The 17,035-nt window shown below is 39.7% G+C and overlaps 1 long non-coding RNA gene across 2 annotated transcripts; it reads left to right on the top strand.

Moving 5' to 3' along the window:
• The first annotated feature begins 8,832 nt into the window (after positions 1–8,832).
• Positions 8,833–16,809, top strand: LOC130433150 (uncharacterized). 2 transcript variants are annotated; one of them, XR_008908539.1, is made up of 3 exons: positions 8,833–8,935; positions 16,503–16,646; positions 16,759–16,809. It is a non-coding gene; the product is annotated as an uncharacterized LOC130433150 (long non-coding RNA). The 2 variants fall into 2 exon arrangements; XR_008908540.1 differs by lacking the exon at positions 8,833–8,935 and adding an exon at positions 9,834–9,904.
• Positions 16,810–17,035: the final 226 nt, after the last annotated feature.

The raw sequence follows: 17,035 nt of genomic DNA, 5'->3' as shown, positions 1-17,035 counted from the left end.
GCGTCACAAAATATTTCAGTTTTATCTGTGCATTATTTTATTTGCTACTGCATCATCTCTTGAAAGAGGGTGGGAGGGACGAAGAGGAGACAAGAGAGAGAGAGAGAGATGGCAAAGCTCATTTGCATGTGCCACCGTTGTTCTCGTGCCACAAACGGACACATGTGCATCTTCGTCGGTTGCTATACATATGCAACAGTTAGCGGGGAAAAATTAAAATGACTGTTTGATAACGCTTTCCAAAAGGCATTCCACAATAACAATTTCATGGCGCATTGCGGAGCGTAATTATAAACCGGGCGTTTTTCTCGGACGGCCAGAGAAACACTAGAGGTCAAGTGAAATGTCCTAGTCTAACGGTGGTCTCATTAGCACAATCTGCTATTATCTGCTAATTATTTCTCTGTTGCTCCAAACCACTGCACCGGGCGTCCGTCTACCCACGCCGCTTTCAAATCAGTCACCTCTCCAGAACGCCTGCTTGTGCGAATGCGTTCGTTTGCATAAATTACAAAGTGATACAACAAAATATTACTTTCTCTTTTGATGTCACCGTAATCACAAAAATAAACCCTGTATATCGACTCAGGCTTGCGCTACTTATTTTCTGGTCATTTTCTTATCGCTTCTTCACAATTAAATGCATTTCTGTGCTGAATAAACAGAGTCAACAGAAAATAATAAACTACAATATGCAACGCACCGGGTTATGAACAGAACATGCTGCAGAAACAGAAAAGTTGACTATTTAATTGCTTGCAAGTATATGCAAAAGGTACAGTGTTGTTTTATTACTAATATTGCTGTTGAAATATTGCATATGTCATTTGAAAGAAATATAAAAGAATGCGTTAAAGTGAATACTTTGTGTCAACACCATAGACTGTATAAAATATGTACGTAGTGTCCATGACGTCACCTATAGGTTTCTGAGGAGCTGTTTTGAAGCTTACAGTGGGAGGAGCCAGCCATCGCCATATTAGCAGCGCGTCACACCTGCATAATCAAATATTAGAGCTGAGGCGCCTGGATATTAAAACAACTTGTCGCTTATGTGTTGCACCTAATTTTAAGGCTTAATATAAAACATTCACCCTACTCACAGTTGTCATGTAGGGTAAGATTAGCTATATAGACCAAAATCATTTTTTGTACTGGGATGTAAACATGTTTTTTCTGTAGTAAAGTTGCCAATTTTAACATGGGGCTCAATGAGATTCTGCTCTCTTTTGGAGCCGGTCTCTAGCGCCCAGTTGATGAATTGCAGTTTAAGTCACTTCCGTGTTGGCTTCACAAGAGAGATCGGAAGCTTGCCGCTTGGTCAACAACACACAATCTTAGCTACAAAGGCATCTGTTCTGCATTCTGAAATAACACATCTGTGTGTGCGGTTCATTTTTTGAGAACTGAAGCTTTTAAAAGTCTTACCTCTCCTTGCCTTCTAACAGGGGTGGCTTGTTATCTCAGCCCTGTTATTGTCTTTAAATCTTATCATCATCTTTGTTTACAGAGAGAGGCCAACACATTCCAGCTGTTGCTGCTCTTTTACCCTTCATCCAAAGCATCATCATAACATTGGTTTGCCTTGTCTATTTCATCTGGACTGAGCAAAAAATTATTAGGTTAGGATCATGCTATTTTGCTGCAGCGGTACACCCAGCAAACCTACACGCAACAAATTTTAATAAAACATTTTAATTTAGAGCATAAGAAAAACATATTAGAGCAGTTCACTCATACAGCTGAATGGAAGTGCACTTATAGTTGGTTGGTCTATTAGTAGGCAGGGAAAACAATCCTTTCCAAATATCGCAACTTTGAAAAATTCTTGGAGGTTCACTCTTATGGAGGTTATAAACATGAATTTGTTTCCTGGGAGACTGAGAGAAACCAGTGCACCAGTGTTTTTTCAGGACATTTTTAAAGTCAAACATATTCAAGTTTTTTATATTTTTGCATGTGTTATACGCATTGGATGGCGTTTTAAGGGTCAACAGGTCTGTGTATGTATGTCTTTCTAGAGGAGTCACTTGAACATGTTATCAATACCAAAATGCATTTTTTTTCAGAAGACTGTCTTCAGAGTTTCAATTGAAGCTTAACCTAAATTGTATTTTTATTTATTTAGGTAAATCTAGATTTTTTGTTTTGGTTGCCATATGTAGAGAAAATTCATAAGTTTAAACCTAATCTTGTCAACCCCTTTGAAAGTAATCCCCACATTGTTTTTGATAGAAAACCTTATTATAAAATTGGTTAGTATATTCAAAAAATTGTAGCTTTGAAGTGTAAACCATGACTTGCTCGAAGCGTGTAAGGCTGCAGTTTATAGCTTTCCCAACATTGGAATCTAAAAGTGCTTGTACTCTTGCTAGCGGTCTTTGACCCTAGAGAAACTTTCTCTAAGATACAGACACAAACACCCAGTAAATGGACTGTTTGGGGTTTGGAAATTGCGTATGAAGGAGGACAGGACGGGGTTGGGCGGAGTCTTGCCGATTAAGTGATTGGAAGCATTCGGTCGCTGATGCGCTTTTCTTCAATCCTGCAGATAGCATCGTCCCTGGGCTCCTTATCTGTCTTCTTGAACTCCTTTTAAACATCCCTCCCTCCTCCTCACTTCATTACATACTGTGCTCTTGCTCTGCAATCTACTTTCTTTACATAGTCTTCTCTCATTCCCCCTTCCTTTACCAGAGGTGTTTCTGGGATTTTAAGTTAGATCAGTGCAAAATTACATAAAGTATATTCATTACTTGCATTGAATAGTTTCCGCCAAGCATGTGAGGGGAGGATGTTGAAAAGTCAGGTTGGAATCAAGTGATGTTCAGAGGCCTTATTAGATCTGACCGGCACTTGATTCATGGGATTTGATGGCGAACAGCTTGACACAGCTTTGCATAATTGCGTCCATAAACTACAGCCATTCTTGTCCATGCTGTCAGATTCATCTGGAGAGGTACAGTCTCATCAGAGTATGATGTGTGGATCACATTAAACCTAAATATGCTGTGTCATGCTGCGTATGGTGAGATAATCAGATGACAAAATGAAAATTATCTCACCCTCATGCCATCCCTCATGTATATGCCTTCCTTTTTTCAGCTGAACAAAAATAAACATTGTCTATTAAAATGCTGTAATGTTATCATCTTATATGGTACTCAAAATGGTGACACTCAAAAAGCACATTTGTAAAATAATAAAGTAGTCCAATAAATCCAGCGAGTCAATAAATGTTTGCATAAAAAAACTGTAAAAAACATAAAAAACTGTGTTTAGCGGAAGAAACGAGGAAATATTTTATGTAGTTAGTATACTGATAACAATGTACTTATTAGTCCACGTTTTAGTTCATAGTTTTGGTTAAAAGTCCCCATCAACCGAAAGTTGCGATTTTCCGAGTGAAACCAAATTTCGAATGTGAAAAAAAATTGTGGGCTTATTTTTCCCTGTTCCATTTTGAAATGGAACAGGCAGCAGACTGACAGTTGAAGTGGAGGAGTTAACGGATCAAACATACATCATCTAATATGGATAGTCACTACAGGATGAGGTGCATTTTCAGATTTGAACTGATTGTGAGTACTCTATGATAAAATGTCATCGGTGCTTCCCTATATCAATTCAAGCCTGAATCTGATATGGAAAATGAAGATGATCAAGCCGATACATCAACTTTGCCAGCGCGACTTGTAAGGTTTTAAAGGATTGGTAAAAATGTATTATGTTAAATAGTTCAAAACTATAGCTAACTGTTTTAACTTTTATATAGGGCGTTATAAAGACTAAAAACAAACAACCATATACATCATACAGAGTTTGTGTGAGAAAGAAACAAGCTCGCATTACAGCAGGGAATGGTAACGTAGTAAATAATGCAAGCGTTTTGGTCCTTCTTGATAAGCCAGTGTTACGCCATGTCTCGTCGCGAATCAACAAAGACAATATACCCAAAATAAATACTAAATAAAAAGACACTATAAAAACAACATTTGTTGCCTCGAGTTGGCACATTATTACTGATTATTAGGACTTATGTTGTTCTTTTTCACGTTGTGCGGGTGTCTTCATTTCAAACAAAGAGGCTTTCTTTTCGCAACGAAACACACACCGTCTCCGTGACATGGCTGCAGCGGTGACGATACAATGAGATTTACAAATACTCTCACCTCACTTGCATTCAGATTTGGGTCGTTTTAAATCAAATCATGTTACGAAGTGATGTACATTCACAGGGTGTGGTTACAAGAGGCGTTTCAGGCAGGTCTGGGCTGGCATTCGCTTTTAGATAGAATGCATCTTTTGTTCCGACACTTTAATCCTCCGACCATCCGTATATGGATCATTTAAAGTTCAATGTCTCTTGAGAGGTCAATCTCCCGTACCTTGTCTGCCAAGACGGGAATCCTATGAAGAGATACGTGGAGGACTTCCTTGATCTGAGCCATCGGGTGACTTGGGACGATCGCTCACTAAACGCGATGGGATGGGATTGGATGATGATTCCCATCCGGTCTCTCTCCCGAGTCACTTCCGGTAAATACCCATAGTTGAGTTTATCGATCTTATCCTGGAGATGAATGGGTCTCGCTTCTGAAAGAGCAAGCCCACTCCGAATAAGATCGATCATCATCCGGTCCCGTCCAAACAGATGTTGAGTGCCCCAGCTCACTTCAGCGTCATGGCGTGTTCCTTCACCAAACCGGCAGCTCAAGGATCTCCCGAGCCTGAACCTCAAGAATGAGTGTTTGGAGTTTTGTCCCAGGTTCTGTCAAGGGATTTGTCCCGAGCCCTCTCCAGAGTTTTGGCCCAAGCTCACTCCCATCTTGGCAGAAAAAGAGCCCTCTGCAGAGTTTTCTCCCGAGCCCTCTCTAGAACCACCGCCTGCATGAATTCACCCGGCTCAGCCTGCGAAGCCGCAGTGGCTTTGGCGCTAGCTTGCGCCAGGGCAGCCACAGCATCCCTGGACTTTCCCCAAATAAATTTTGGGTGGGGCAGTGTCGGGACAAAGTGGCCATCTCTTCTTTCCCCATCAAGGCCACAAGGACTGCCACCTCCAGCACTGCCGGCTCCAGCGTCACATCCATGGCATCCGTCGTCCCCTGCTAACCCAACTCCAGTGTCAAGGCCATGACGTCCATCTGGCTCCCGGTACGGGCAGCACCCCCATGGTAACCCAAACTGCCTAATCCTCCGTGGCCGCCCAACCACAAATCCTGTGTCGATCTCTGCCTTGTTCACGAAGGAATCCTCTGAGAAATGAAATGAGCAAACGCTCAATGTTTTTCCCACATGAGCTGGAACGTCTTTAAAAATAAACTTTAACCCCGCTTTCTAATATCGGAATCCGAAGGAAGGTTATGCAGCGACTGTATTCTTCCCCAACCAGGGGTGGCACAATATTTAGATATCTTTAACGGCATGTTTGTTTATTGCTAGCTCGTTCTTCCTGGTTCCGCGCCACCTGTGTTACTTCAGAATTGTCATGCGCAAACCAGTGGGCGGGGCTAAAGAATTAGTCGTTGATATTTTCCTGTGGAGGCGGTGTTCGACCAATAGATAGGTGCATTCCAGAACCTGGTGTTCCCTGGGCCTGGTGTCAATAACAGATGTAATCTCAGTAACAAGGGAGTTTTCAGTTCTAACACTTACACGCTGTTTGTGTGAATACGATTCCCTCTTTAATCGGTTGAAATTGGGATTTTAATTCATGCCTCCATTAACTCATCTCTGACATTAGGACATGTGCATAAACAGCATATAAGGTGGCTGTTATAAGGCCCCTTGTCAAAAAATCCCAACCTGACCCTAGAGAACTAGGGAATTCCAGTCCTGTGTCGAATCTATCTTTCATATCTAAAGTTCTGGAAAAAGTAGTTTCTACTCAATTATGTTCCTTACTCCAAAGTTATGACAGCAATGAAGAATTCCAGTCTGGATTTAGAAGTCCGGTATGGTGTAGCACAAGGGCTCAGTCTTAGTGTCAACATCCGGCTGGGTTTTTTCATGTTTCGGCCATTGGAGGCTTCCACTGTGCTTTTGTATGATCTTTTGTTTTCGGTTATTGTTTGCACCTGTGCCTCACATCCCTTGAGTGTATTTAAACCCTTAGTTTGCCTTAGTTATTTGTTCTATGTTTGTATGTTAGCACCCAGCCTCAGTGAAGCGGTGAACATTTGGTGCGCTTTTTGAATTCTGTGTTTGGTAACTCGTTAACTTTTGGATGATTTTTCAAGGCTTTTTCTGCTGGACCTACTTGCCTTGTGGATTTACTTTTTGATTTTGTGGATTACCCTTTTATCTCTTGGATTTACTTTTGACTTTTTGAATTCATATTTTTGCCTGGAGTAAAAAATTAACCTCCAGTACCACGTAGTCTGCCTCATCTTCTGGGTTCCACCGGCTCAGTTTGCAAGGTGACCGTTTCTCATATCGGAGACCAAAGTCACCTTGCAGACTGAGCCGGTGGAACCCAGAAGATGAGGCAGACACGGTAGTACTGGAGATGAAATTTTTATTATAACGAAAGTAAAGTTCTCCAGGCAAAATATAAATCCACAAAGTCAACAGTAAATACAAGAGAAAAAGGGTAATCCACAAAATCAAAAAGTAAATCCACAAGCCAAGTAGGTCCAGCAAAAAAGCCTGGAAAATCATCCAAAAGATAAACAAGTTACCAAACGCAGAATTCAACCTGAGCAACAAATGTTCACAGCTTCACTGAGGCTGGGTGCTAACATACGGATATAGAGCAAAGAACTAAGGGATTAAATAAACTCAAGGGAAACGAGACACAGGTGCTATCAATAACTGAATACATGGGAAACAATCGATCAGACAAAAGCACAGTGGAGGCTTCTATTGGCCAAAACCAGAAGAAACCTGGCTGGATGCTGATACTTAGGGCCTCTTGCTCTTCACATTATACATGCTACCTCTAGGAGAATAATAAAGCGACACAGAGTTAGCTTTCACTGTTATGCTGATGATATTCAACTTTATATTTCCTCGAAGCCCCATGAAACACAGCAGTTCAATCAAATAATGGAATGCATAGTCTATATAAAAAACTGGATGAGTAACAACTTCTTATAACTGAACTCGGACATAACAGAAGTGTTACTTATTGGACCGAAAACCGCCGTAAGTAACAAACAAGAATACTGCTTAACTATTGACGGATGCTCCATAAAACCCTTGTTGTCAGCTTAGAATCTTGGAGTTCTATTCGATAGTAATCTGTTATTTGAGAGCCATGTCGCCAACACCTGTAAAATTGCATTTTTCCATTTTAAGAATATATCTAAACTACGTCATATGGTGTCACTGTCAGATGCAGAGAAGTTAATTCATGGATTCATGACATCAAGACTAGATTACTTTAATGCACTGTTAGGTGGTTGCCCTTCAGGGTTATTACGAACACTCCAACTGGTCCAAAACGCGGCAGCTCGAGTTCTTAAACGTAAAAGTATGAGCATATAAGCCCGGTTCTGTCAACCTTGCACTGGTTACCTATAGAGCATTGCATTTACTTTTAGACATTGCTTGTAACCTATAAAGCCCTACATGGTTTAGCTCCACAGTATTTGAGTGAACTTCTTAAAATATAAGTTACAGTCCTTCACGTGCATTACGCTCTCAGGCATCCTGTCAGTTGGTAATACCTAGAATTTCAAAATCAAGTGCAGGTGTTAGTCCTTTTCCTATCTAGCGCCTAAACTTTGGAATAGTTTTCCCTGCACTGTCCGGTAGGCAGAAAAACTCTGTCAGTTTAAATGTAGACTAAAGACGCATCTTTTTAATCTTGCAAACACTACACTTCCATATTTTAAATCCTCAAAGGGTTTAGGCTGCACTAGATGCATTAGAAACACGAATATTTCCAACAACAACTGATGTACTTTTTGGATCAAAGAGTGTAGAACAGTACATTACTCTCAGCCAGTCTTGTCTCATTGTTCCAAGGTTACCACAGCGAGCAGGATGCAGTTCATGCCCAGACCTGATGGCAGAGCAGAGAATGGGAACTGGCGACCTGACAAGAGCTGAGATGATAGAGCTGGAAAAAGAAGGACGCTGCAATTTGACACCACTTCACTACAAAATCTCAAATGCTATTAGATTATTAATGATAATCTTAAATCTATAATTTACCTAAAAAGTAATTTTATTTATTTTTATTTAGCCTTGTTGTGCAAGCACTGTCGAGCTTGTGCAGAGGCAGCAGCTTTTGCCAGAGGGGAACTGGAATCCCCTGGTTGGGTTTTGGGTTCCTCGCCACCGTTTGCATACTGTTTTGCACTATTTGCCTGGCCGGGGAGGGCTGCTTTAGAATTCAAATTTTTAAGTTTTACATAATTAATATTGCATATAGGAATTTATAGTCTGTTTAATATTTGACCTGTGTATATGCACGTGCGTGCTTTTCTGTGTGTCCGTCTGTGTGTGTGTGTCTATGTCTGTGTGTGTTAGTACGTGTGCATATTGTGTTTGTGGAGCGTTTGTATGTGGGTATATCTGTCTTCTGTGTTTTCACATTTTTCTTGTTTTTACAGGTATATAACTGTAACTATGTTTCATGTACAGCTGCTTTGTAACAATGAAAATTGTAAAAAGCGCTATATAAATAAAGTTGACTTGACTTTCTGGCATGCGCCGTTACATATACTCTTAGTAAACTAGTTTATAGTTTTTCATACTCGAGTATGTTTGGAAATTTGTATTAAATTCCAGAGGATGCAAAAAAATAGAACCTACAGACTGATTCAATAAATGAGTCAGGCTAGTGAACTGATTCAAAAGATTTCTGAATCAAATGAAGTAAATCAAACTCTCTCTCTCTCTCGCACAGCAAAGCCGAGCGTTTTCCATCTGATAACGTCCGTCATTGAGTCTCTGCGCATGATGTAATTTCATCAGGTTAAGAGAGGTAAGAACATTAACACAATCTCTCTTCTATGTGCACAAAGCACATTTCCCTGCTGTTTTAATAACTCATCTAAAACCTGCGATCTAATCGGCATGTACAGCAAGTAATTAAAGTTGAAATTAATTACTGTCTGTGCTGATATTCTAATCAAACAGCTTTGGAGTATTTCGCAGAAGAAAGTTGATATTTTGTCATCCGCGCTTTATCTCCACCTGCCGCGCGCGCGCGATTGTCTGTACTCATTCGTGTTGCCAGGAAGACCTCGGGAAACGACAGATAAAGGAGGAGAAAGAGAAGTTTAACGCTTTCTGTTTTTCCTGGGTCTCGTTTTGACCTCTTGACAGTTCTCATCTCTCCACCGACTCCTTCAGCCTACCCCACCCCGCCATTTTTCTCCTCGTGACAGGTTTTCGTGAGAGATAGTGCGAAGGCCTCGTGACTGCTTTTGATGGAAATTAGACAATCGTTCATTAGTGAGTTAGATAAAGTCTCTCCTTACCTCCCGCATGGCTGACAGTTTTCTCTTCGCGTCTCCTCGGGGAGCTCATTTCACACCGAGAGCTCGATGAAGTGACTCCGGCTCGCGCGGGTCCCATCTGATTTTGTCTCCGCAGACAGAGCCACTGGAAATGTCAGGAGGGCCAGTCAGGAGCCGTGTACATTCCCCCACTCTAACAAGCTGAAGGCTTCTCCCCGCGGGCCCCGTGTGCGCGGAACCGCTCCGTTTCTCCGGTTTGTCTCGGGTCGAGTTTAGAGGGCTCGCTCAAATCCCAGAGGTACATCTCACGTTGCTCAGTCAGGAGACAGTACGGGGTTAACGCAAAAGTTTTAATTGTCGTTATTTATTCACCTTCGTGTCCATTTTCCTTTTGAAAAAAGTTTCTGAGGCATCATTATGCTGACGTCATCATACAATATGGCGATTCATATTGACCAGCTGTCATGCACAGAAAATAACAACCAATAATTGTAAGTAATCAGTTGACTGTCTTTTATGAGGATGAAGGGATTATTTAAAGTTGAATTATATTTGGTCCTCGGATGTGTTTGTTTTAAAGGGATAATTCACCAAAAAATTCAATTCTGTCGTCATTAACGCACCCTCATTCATGTCATAGGCCTACCTGTATAAATTACTTTGTTCTGATAAACACAGAGAAAGATATTTTGAATAATGTTAGTATTTTGAGTTCAGGAACATGATTCAAAATTAAATGGTAGTCAACGAATCCCCAGAACTGTTTGTTTCCTAAATTCTTCAAAATATAAAATTTTGTGTTCAACAGAAGAACAATTTTTTTATAAAATGTTCCTACTATGGAAGTGAATGATGTTCCAGGACTGAACATTTCTAACATTCTTCCAAATATCTTTGTGTTCATAAGAACAAAGAAATGTATACAGCTATGAATTTTCATTTTTGGATGGAGTATCCCTTAAAGGTTCACTTTTGTCTGATGTGGTTAACATACATTTCAGATTAATATTAATGTGAAGAACTCAAAATTTAAAAGAATATTTGAATTAAATAGTCGATTTTTGCCTGTTTAGCACACTTTGAGACATTACGATTTATTCTGCAACTCGAGGATGCACTTGTGAGATTCCTTTCCGAGGAAACATTTCATATCTTCTTTGTGATTTCTCTGTCATCGTTTCACGTCTGTGTAGATTATTTATAGCTGGGATAGTGACGTGTTTGGGGGTTTGCGGTGCACGTAACTGAAATTAGTTTACCACTGAAGAAATAACATGGGCAGTCTAAATGGCATTTGTATCATTTGCAAGCGAGATGTGTTGTAAAAATGCTTACAGGAAGTGTTCTCGGAGCCTTTATTAAGTTTTCATTTTCTTTAATGATGAAGAGAGGCCACTTTTATAATTATTAGTCAAAACCCAAGTGGAATGTAAACCGTGTCTGTGGCAGTCAGACAGAATTTAAGTCTCAGTCTGCAAAGTGGGAAAGTTTCTTTCCTTCATTTCTTCCATTGCCTGCGAGGCGACTTTAATGATCGGCAGAGACAGACAGTCACAGAACATCCAGAATCAGGCCTACATCACAGTGAGATGAACACATAGGCTAATCATAGACAACTCCTGCTACCTCTCTCTCTCTCTCTCTCTCTCTCTCTTTCAGCCATCAGATATGAAACACTTTCTCTATGTGTCAGAGGAACACAGATCAGAGGCCTCAGTTTTGGCCTGTAACTGCTTCCTGCATTAAAACAGGTCTGACAGAACTTACTAAGGCTTTCTGCATTTGCCAGAGGGGAAATAACAGGCTGTCAGTGTTTACTCAGTCTTTGACCTGCTGGGTGAAGTAAATCAATAGTATCTACAGAACAAAAAGAAAGATTTTGAGTCAACGTGATTGTTCAAACCATTTTATGTAAAGGGGCTCTCAGACTGCAGGAAAGATTTTGTAGTTATGGAAAGACTTGGCGAAAGTACCTGCTTTTTGTTGTGTTCGCACCGCAGGAACCAGACGGAATTATAGTCCTGGAGAACCTTTTTGGAGGAACACTAAGCTCCTTCACCAAAGCAGGGTCTTTTTTTGAAAACGATGTCCCTGAAAGTATCCGTAACAAAATAGCTGATTCATCAATAACTTAATCTCTACATAATTTCATTATTGACACCCAACGAGGGTGGGAGTATCTTTGCACAAACTTTTATTTGGATGATGACAGCCCGTAGGCACAGTTTGCTATTTTTTGTATGGAAAAGCATTTTGCTAAACATCTGCTTATACTGTATGCTCCATAAATGCAAAAATCAGCATTAGCCACAACATAAGCCTGAAAACATTTTTTTCACTTTAAATGAAATGTATGAAATTAGCTTTTTATTTATGTTTGTTTTCTAATAATTAGTTGAAATTTGTTGCCTCCTTGCCCCCAACCAAGTCTCAGCATCGGGTGGCAGCCTCCCGTTCTTGTAACGCTACATGAGGCGACTGGAGATCTCCGCCCGTCGCTGAGCCGACAGATGGAGTGACCGTGCAGTGTTCTGGAGAGCCGATGGTAATTAGCAGCCAGTAGCAGAGCTGGTGGCATTTGAGTGGCATGCGGGGGGTGTTTGCCCTTTGGCCGCTCAGCATGCGGTTGTTCTGCACGGTGAGCTTGTGTTGAGACAGGACTTGCTGCACATTTCTTGGTCTTCTTGATACGTCATTGTGATCTGCTTATCAATATTCTAATTGATAATTAAAGTTCCTGTTCCTGTAGGTCAATTGGTACAGCACTTTGATTGCAATGCAAAGGTCCTGGGTTCGATCCCAAAGATGACACTATGTATACTTTGTAATGTATTTGCTTTGATAAAACCATCTAAATTTAAGGTCCCCGTGAAGTGGAAGTTGCGATCGTTTTTACTTCTGTATTTTGACGCATTTTGAATGAGAAAAATAGTGGGCGTGGCTTATGACTTTCACCGAAAATTGATCGGATGGTTAAAAACAGCTGTTGCCTGTTTAAATGGAACTGGCTGCAGACTGACAGTTGAAGAGGAGCTCCGCATCCGTTGACTAAATGGATTGTCAGTACAGGACGGAAGTGCATTTTCAGATTTTAACTGAAGATTATGAGGGCACTCGGTTTTTAAATAGAGAATGACTTCTATTGATACACTATTCACAACATCGCTGCAATATTTCATGAAAAAATTGTAATTTCGTATTTCACTGAGATTTTTAAGTTGGGGCTTTTATTGAGATATTTATAACAGGACTGCAACAAACTTCTGTTATGGTTTTCATTGATAACATATTTTTACTATACCTGTTACTATAAACGATTAATCGCATCCGCAATGTCCAGAATCCAGAAAGTTTGTGTTATAGCTACTTAATACTGCATATGTCTGTGTACTGTGCATATATGTATGTAACACATACATGAATGTATTTTAAAATACATATTTAAAAAAATACAAATATTCATACTGTAAATCAAACGTTTGGTAAATGTAAATATTTCCTAAATATGTAAACATGTAGTACGTGTTAATATGCACCGAACATAGACATGTACTGTATTATGTAAACCACAAATGAGATTAATCGTTTGACGGCCTTCATTTTTACAAACCACTTGCTTGAACTCTTTCGTTGTCCAACTGAGCAGCATATTACTAAAGATGGTTTATCTCTTTGTCATCCATCAGTCGAACATTCTCTGAAAATCACTCCTGACAGGAAAGATGAAGAAAAGGCAGGAATATCAAGGGAAGAGTGAGAGGAAGGCTTTGAGGTTGCTGAAATGTAGCTCTGTTATTCCCATAGGGCTCTTATTAATGAGGGTGCGGGAAAGTTAACAACTCACATTAAGCACTAATGCATTCTTTAATTAATTAGGTGCTCATTTCTAAATATCCAACACATCCTGCGCGCGTTCAATCTGACTTCACAATAACATTAACAATTCATGTTCCAGGCATAACATATTTAAATGTCACTGATACTCAAACAGTCTGATAAACACTCTTGGAAACTCTATTAGCGGCATTAGGTGACGTCTGGATTCAGTCATAATTACAGATTAATTTCACATTTTCGTTCGTGAACAGCCGGGGTGAAATTTTGTTAATTAGTTGATTTAAAATACAAAAGTTCAAAGTAAAAACGGCACAGTTTTGGTGTAATCTTTGGGTGGTTGTTAGACAGTTTAATAGCAGGTTCTTAGACCTGGATAATGCTTTAAGTGTGTGCAAAATCAAATGTTGTATAATTATTACTAATTACTTCTTACAAGTTTCTGGCTCATTGTTCCCTAGGCGAGGTAAGATATGATGAAATAAATAAAAGCATTTAAAAAAAAGAAATATTTTGAAGAAAGTTAAGAACTGAACAGCGCCGACAGTCATTCACTAATATTGTATGGCCACAAAAAGTGAATAAGTGTTAGAAACATTCTTCAAAATATCTTCTTTTGTGTTCTGCAGACGAAAGAAAGTCATACAGGTTTGAAATGATAAGAGGGTGAGTAAATGATAACAGAATTTTCATTTTGACTTAAGACCATGAAACACCTTTGAGATTTAAGGTTTCAACAAAGATTGGAAAGAAATTGTTCTTTTAGGAACCTTTGACTAAATGGTTCCAATATTGCATTGCTGTGAAGAACCTTTTTAGCACCTTTATTTTTAAGAGTTGTATGTGTCAAACACATTGTTTTTGATGAATCAAACCGAACAGAATAGAAAAGGATGTGTATTGTATAAAGGGCATATAAAATACACACACATGTTTATACATATATATTTTAAAAGTACAAAAATAAGCGATGGATTACAATAGTACAATGTTTAAATCCTGATCTAATTGCTTATTTTCACAGCACTGTAGACTAAACAGAATTGTTATATTTTTGCATTTGGCAACTTTTATTCAAAGCAACTTACAGTGCATTCTTGTTATCACAATGTGTGTTCACTGGGATTCAAACTCCAAACCCATGACGCAATGCTCTACCAATTGAGCCTCAGGCACATTGTTAACTAAATTATGAGATGATAAGTTTAAATTTTAAAAGCCTCAAATCTGAGGAAACGTGCATGTACAAAAACAAGGGGACAGTGGGCATAAAAACCTCAACTCGTACTCTCACACATAGCTAGTGTCACAGAGCTTTGAGAAGCGTCTTAATCTCTGAGGTGCGTTGGCAAAGTACAGAGGAAAGAGAGATATCAAATGAAGCTCACATAAAATATTCTGTGGTTGTGAGGGGGAAACTATTTACCAAAACATCCTCGTAAAATTGAGATAAGCAAAAAGTCAGTTTGATTCCATTCCGGTTTTAGCCCAATGCAACAAGTTTTATGAGCAGGATAACATGATGGAGACTTTGGGTGCATCATGTATGATCATTTAATCTTTTAGGAAATATTTCTGTGAGTTAAATTCCAAATAACCACTTCATGCATGTCCATGCGTGGACTGTGTCATTATTTTATACATATTTATCTCAAAGTCACTTGCAAGTACGTGCATATCTTATACCAAACCATAAGGATAAAAACACATGTAGCACAGAATATCGCTGTGTTTGACGACAGATGTCTCACAAACTTCACATTTCAGAATTTGAATATTAATGCCCGTGTAGGCCAGCAATCTGTCTCGCGCCGCACTGGAGAGGAACTTCACTTCTGGCATGGTGTGTCAGAGTAGAATTTCATGGGGTTGCACCTCCTTCTTCGAGACCCCTGCAGGCTTCTCGGTCCGTGTGTTGAGCAGGCGCTGAAGAGAAACTCAGGTTGTTTACATCAGAGCAATTGGTCATGGGCGGGTCATTACATGTAGAGGAAAATTTCCAATAAAAGAAAAAGAAAAGTGTGTGGAAACAGAACATAGATCTACAGTTGTAAAAAAAAAAATTTAGTTTCAATTTTATATGAAAATATTAAATATCTATTGCACATTTAACTCTCAATTTTTCAGCAAGGGAAGATGTTTATTCCCTTTATTGTTTATGAATGATGGTTCAATGAGAATTTACAGTCGTATCTAAGAGTAATTCATATTTCTAGTTCGGTTCTGCTGATTATTTTGGTCCGGACCAAAATTGAACAACATTTTTAGTTCTGGTTCGCTTAGCATTCAGACTGGCATTTTAACAGCGTCCCTAAAGATATCGAAACTAACAGCTAACATGTAAAGTGATTGGACAGCTTTTATAATTTGTATCTTAAACCGGAACTAACCAGACATCCAAAACAATGCTGTGTGCTGGGTTATACATGTTTAGTGTATGCCTGCGCATATGAGGTTATTTTTAGCAAGCCGGTAACTTGTGAAAACCTCATCAAATGTTTAAAGGAGTCAAAACGGCACCAGGAATTCCTCCGTTACATGCGCAAGCACAGATCTAATAAAAACTCATTTTATGTTACCAAATCATAAGATTTTCGCATCGTATATTGTTATCACTTCATTGATAACAGGATTCCTTGGTTAGGTTCGATACCTTTGGTCCGTGTTGCGTTCATATTTCAATCGAACCGTGACAGGGTTCGTCTGAAAGTGGACCGAGACTCATCTTTTCAGCGGTCTCAGTCCGCTTGTTTGGTGACCACCAGGGTTTGGTTGGCAGCATTCTAACTTATACAAATAAACCGCACTAATAGAGCAATCCCACCAGAGTTTGTTTTTATCGAACCAAACACGGCATATATGAACACATCCTAACTGCCTTTCCAAACGGAGGAGATCCGCTGAGCTTCATTTGTCGAAAGCACTTTCTGAGATTCAGCACCTTCACTGGCTCCTCTTCCTCAGCATGGCTGTTGGGCAGAAGAGGGCGATTGCGTTCCCCTCCCGCGCCGTGCCGCCCGTCCGCCTGTGGGACCTGCTCCGTGGGCTTTTCATCAGCTGCCATTTTCACCAGCATGCAGTAATTTCATGGCTCATTGGAAGCGCTGAAAACCTTTGAAACTGCAAATGTTAACTTTTGCCTGGCCCGGAGCCATTTAGAAAGCGATTAATTCGGCAAACAGACGTGAGCCACTTTCTCCTCCCCAAGTTTTCGCATAATTTTCCCAATCCTTGCTATCTGGATTTGCATTGCAGGAAACTCACAGGACGGGGATAATGACTGTTCCTGTTAATTGTGGTTTGGTGAAGACACAAGGCCTGTAGCTTCACTGTGATCTACAGTACCAACATCTCACTTCAGTCATGAGTGAGCAGCAGGAAACTTTTGAAAGATGTCAGGTACAAGGATTTGTAAAGATAATGCGTCATATTTTGGATGTTAAATTAATATGAAACACTGCTTTGGTAATCTGATGTATTTCAGAGTTAAGCATTCGACTGTCATTAGCAGGCTTTCCTACCAAATTGGGACAAAGTGATTGAAGAGGAGGGGTTGAAAAAGTAAGTGATGACATCTGAAGTTGTTTTTGGTGGTGGATCAGTTAACAAGGAATCATTTTTATTTGGAATAACATGCAACAACTAATTATAAACAATAATACTGGGAATGGGTTTAAATTTTATTTATGTTGGCTTACGTTCTATTGTCACACTTTAATGTGCTAAGACAATATAGACTTTAAGTGTTTTAATTTGTTTAGATGGATACAAAAAGGCAAGGTGTCCAT

This window comes from Triplophysa dalaica, chromosome 12, assembly GCF_015846415.1.
Source record: "Triplophysa dalaica isolate WHDGS20190420 chromosome 12, ASM1584641v1, whole genome shotgun sequence".
In the NCBI taxonomy this organism is placed as follows: domain Eukaryota; kingdom Metazoa; phylum Chordata; class Actinopteri; order Cypriniformes; family Nemacheilidae; genus Triplophysa; species Triplophysa dalaica.
This window is presented reverse-complemented; position numbering and strand designations above follow the sequence as displayed.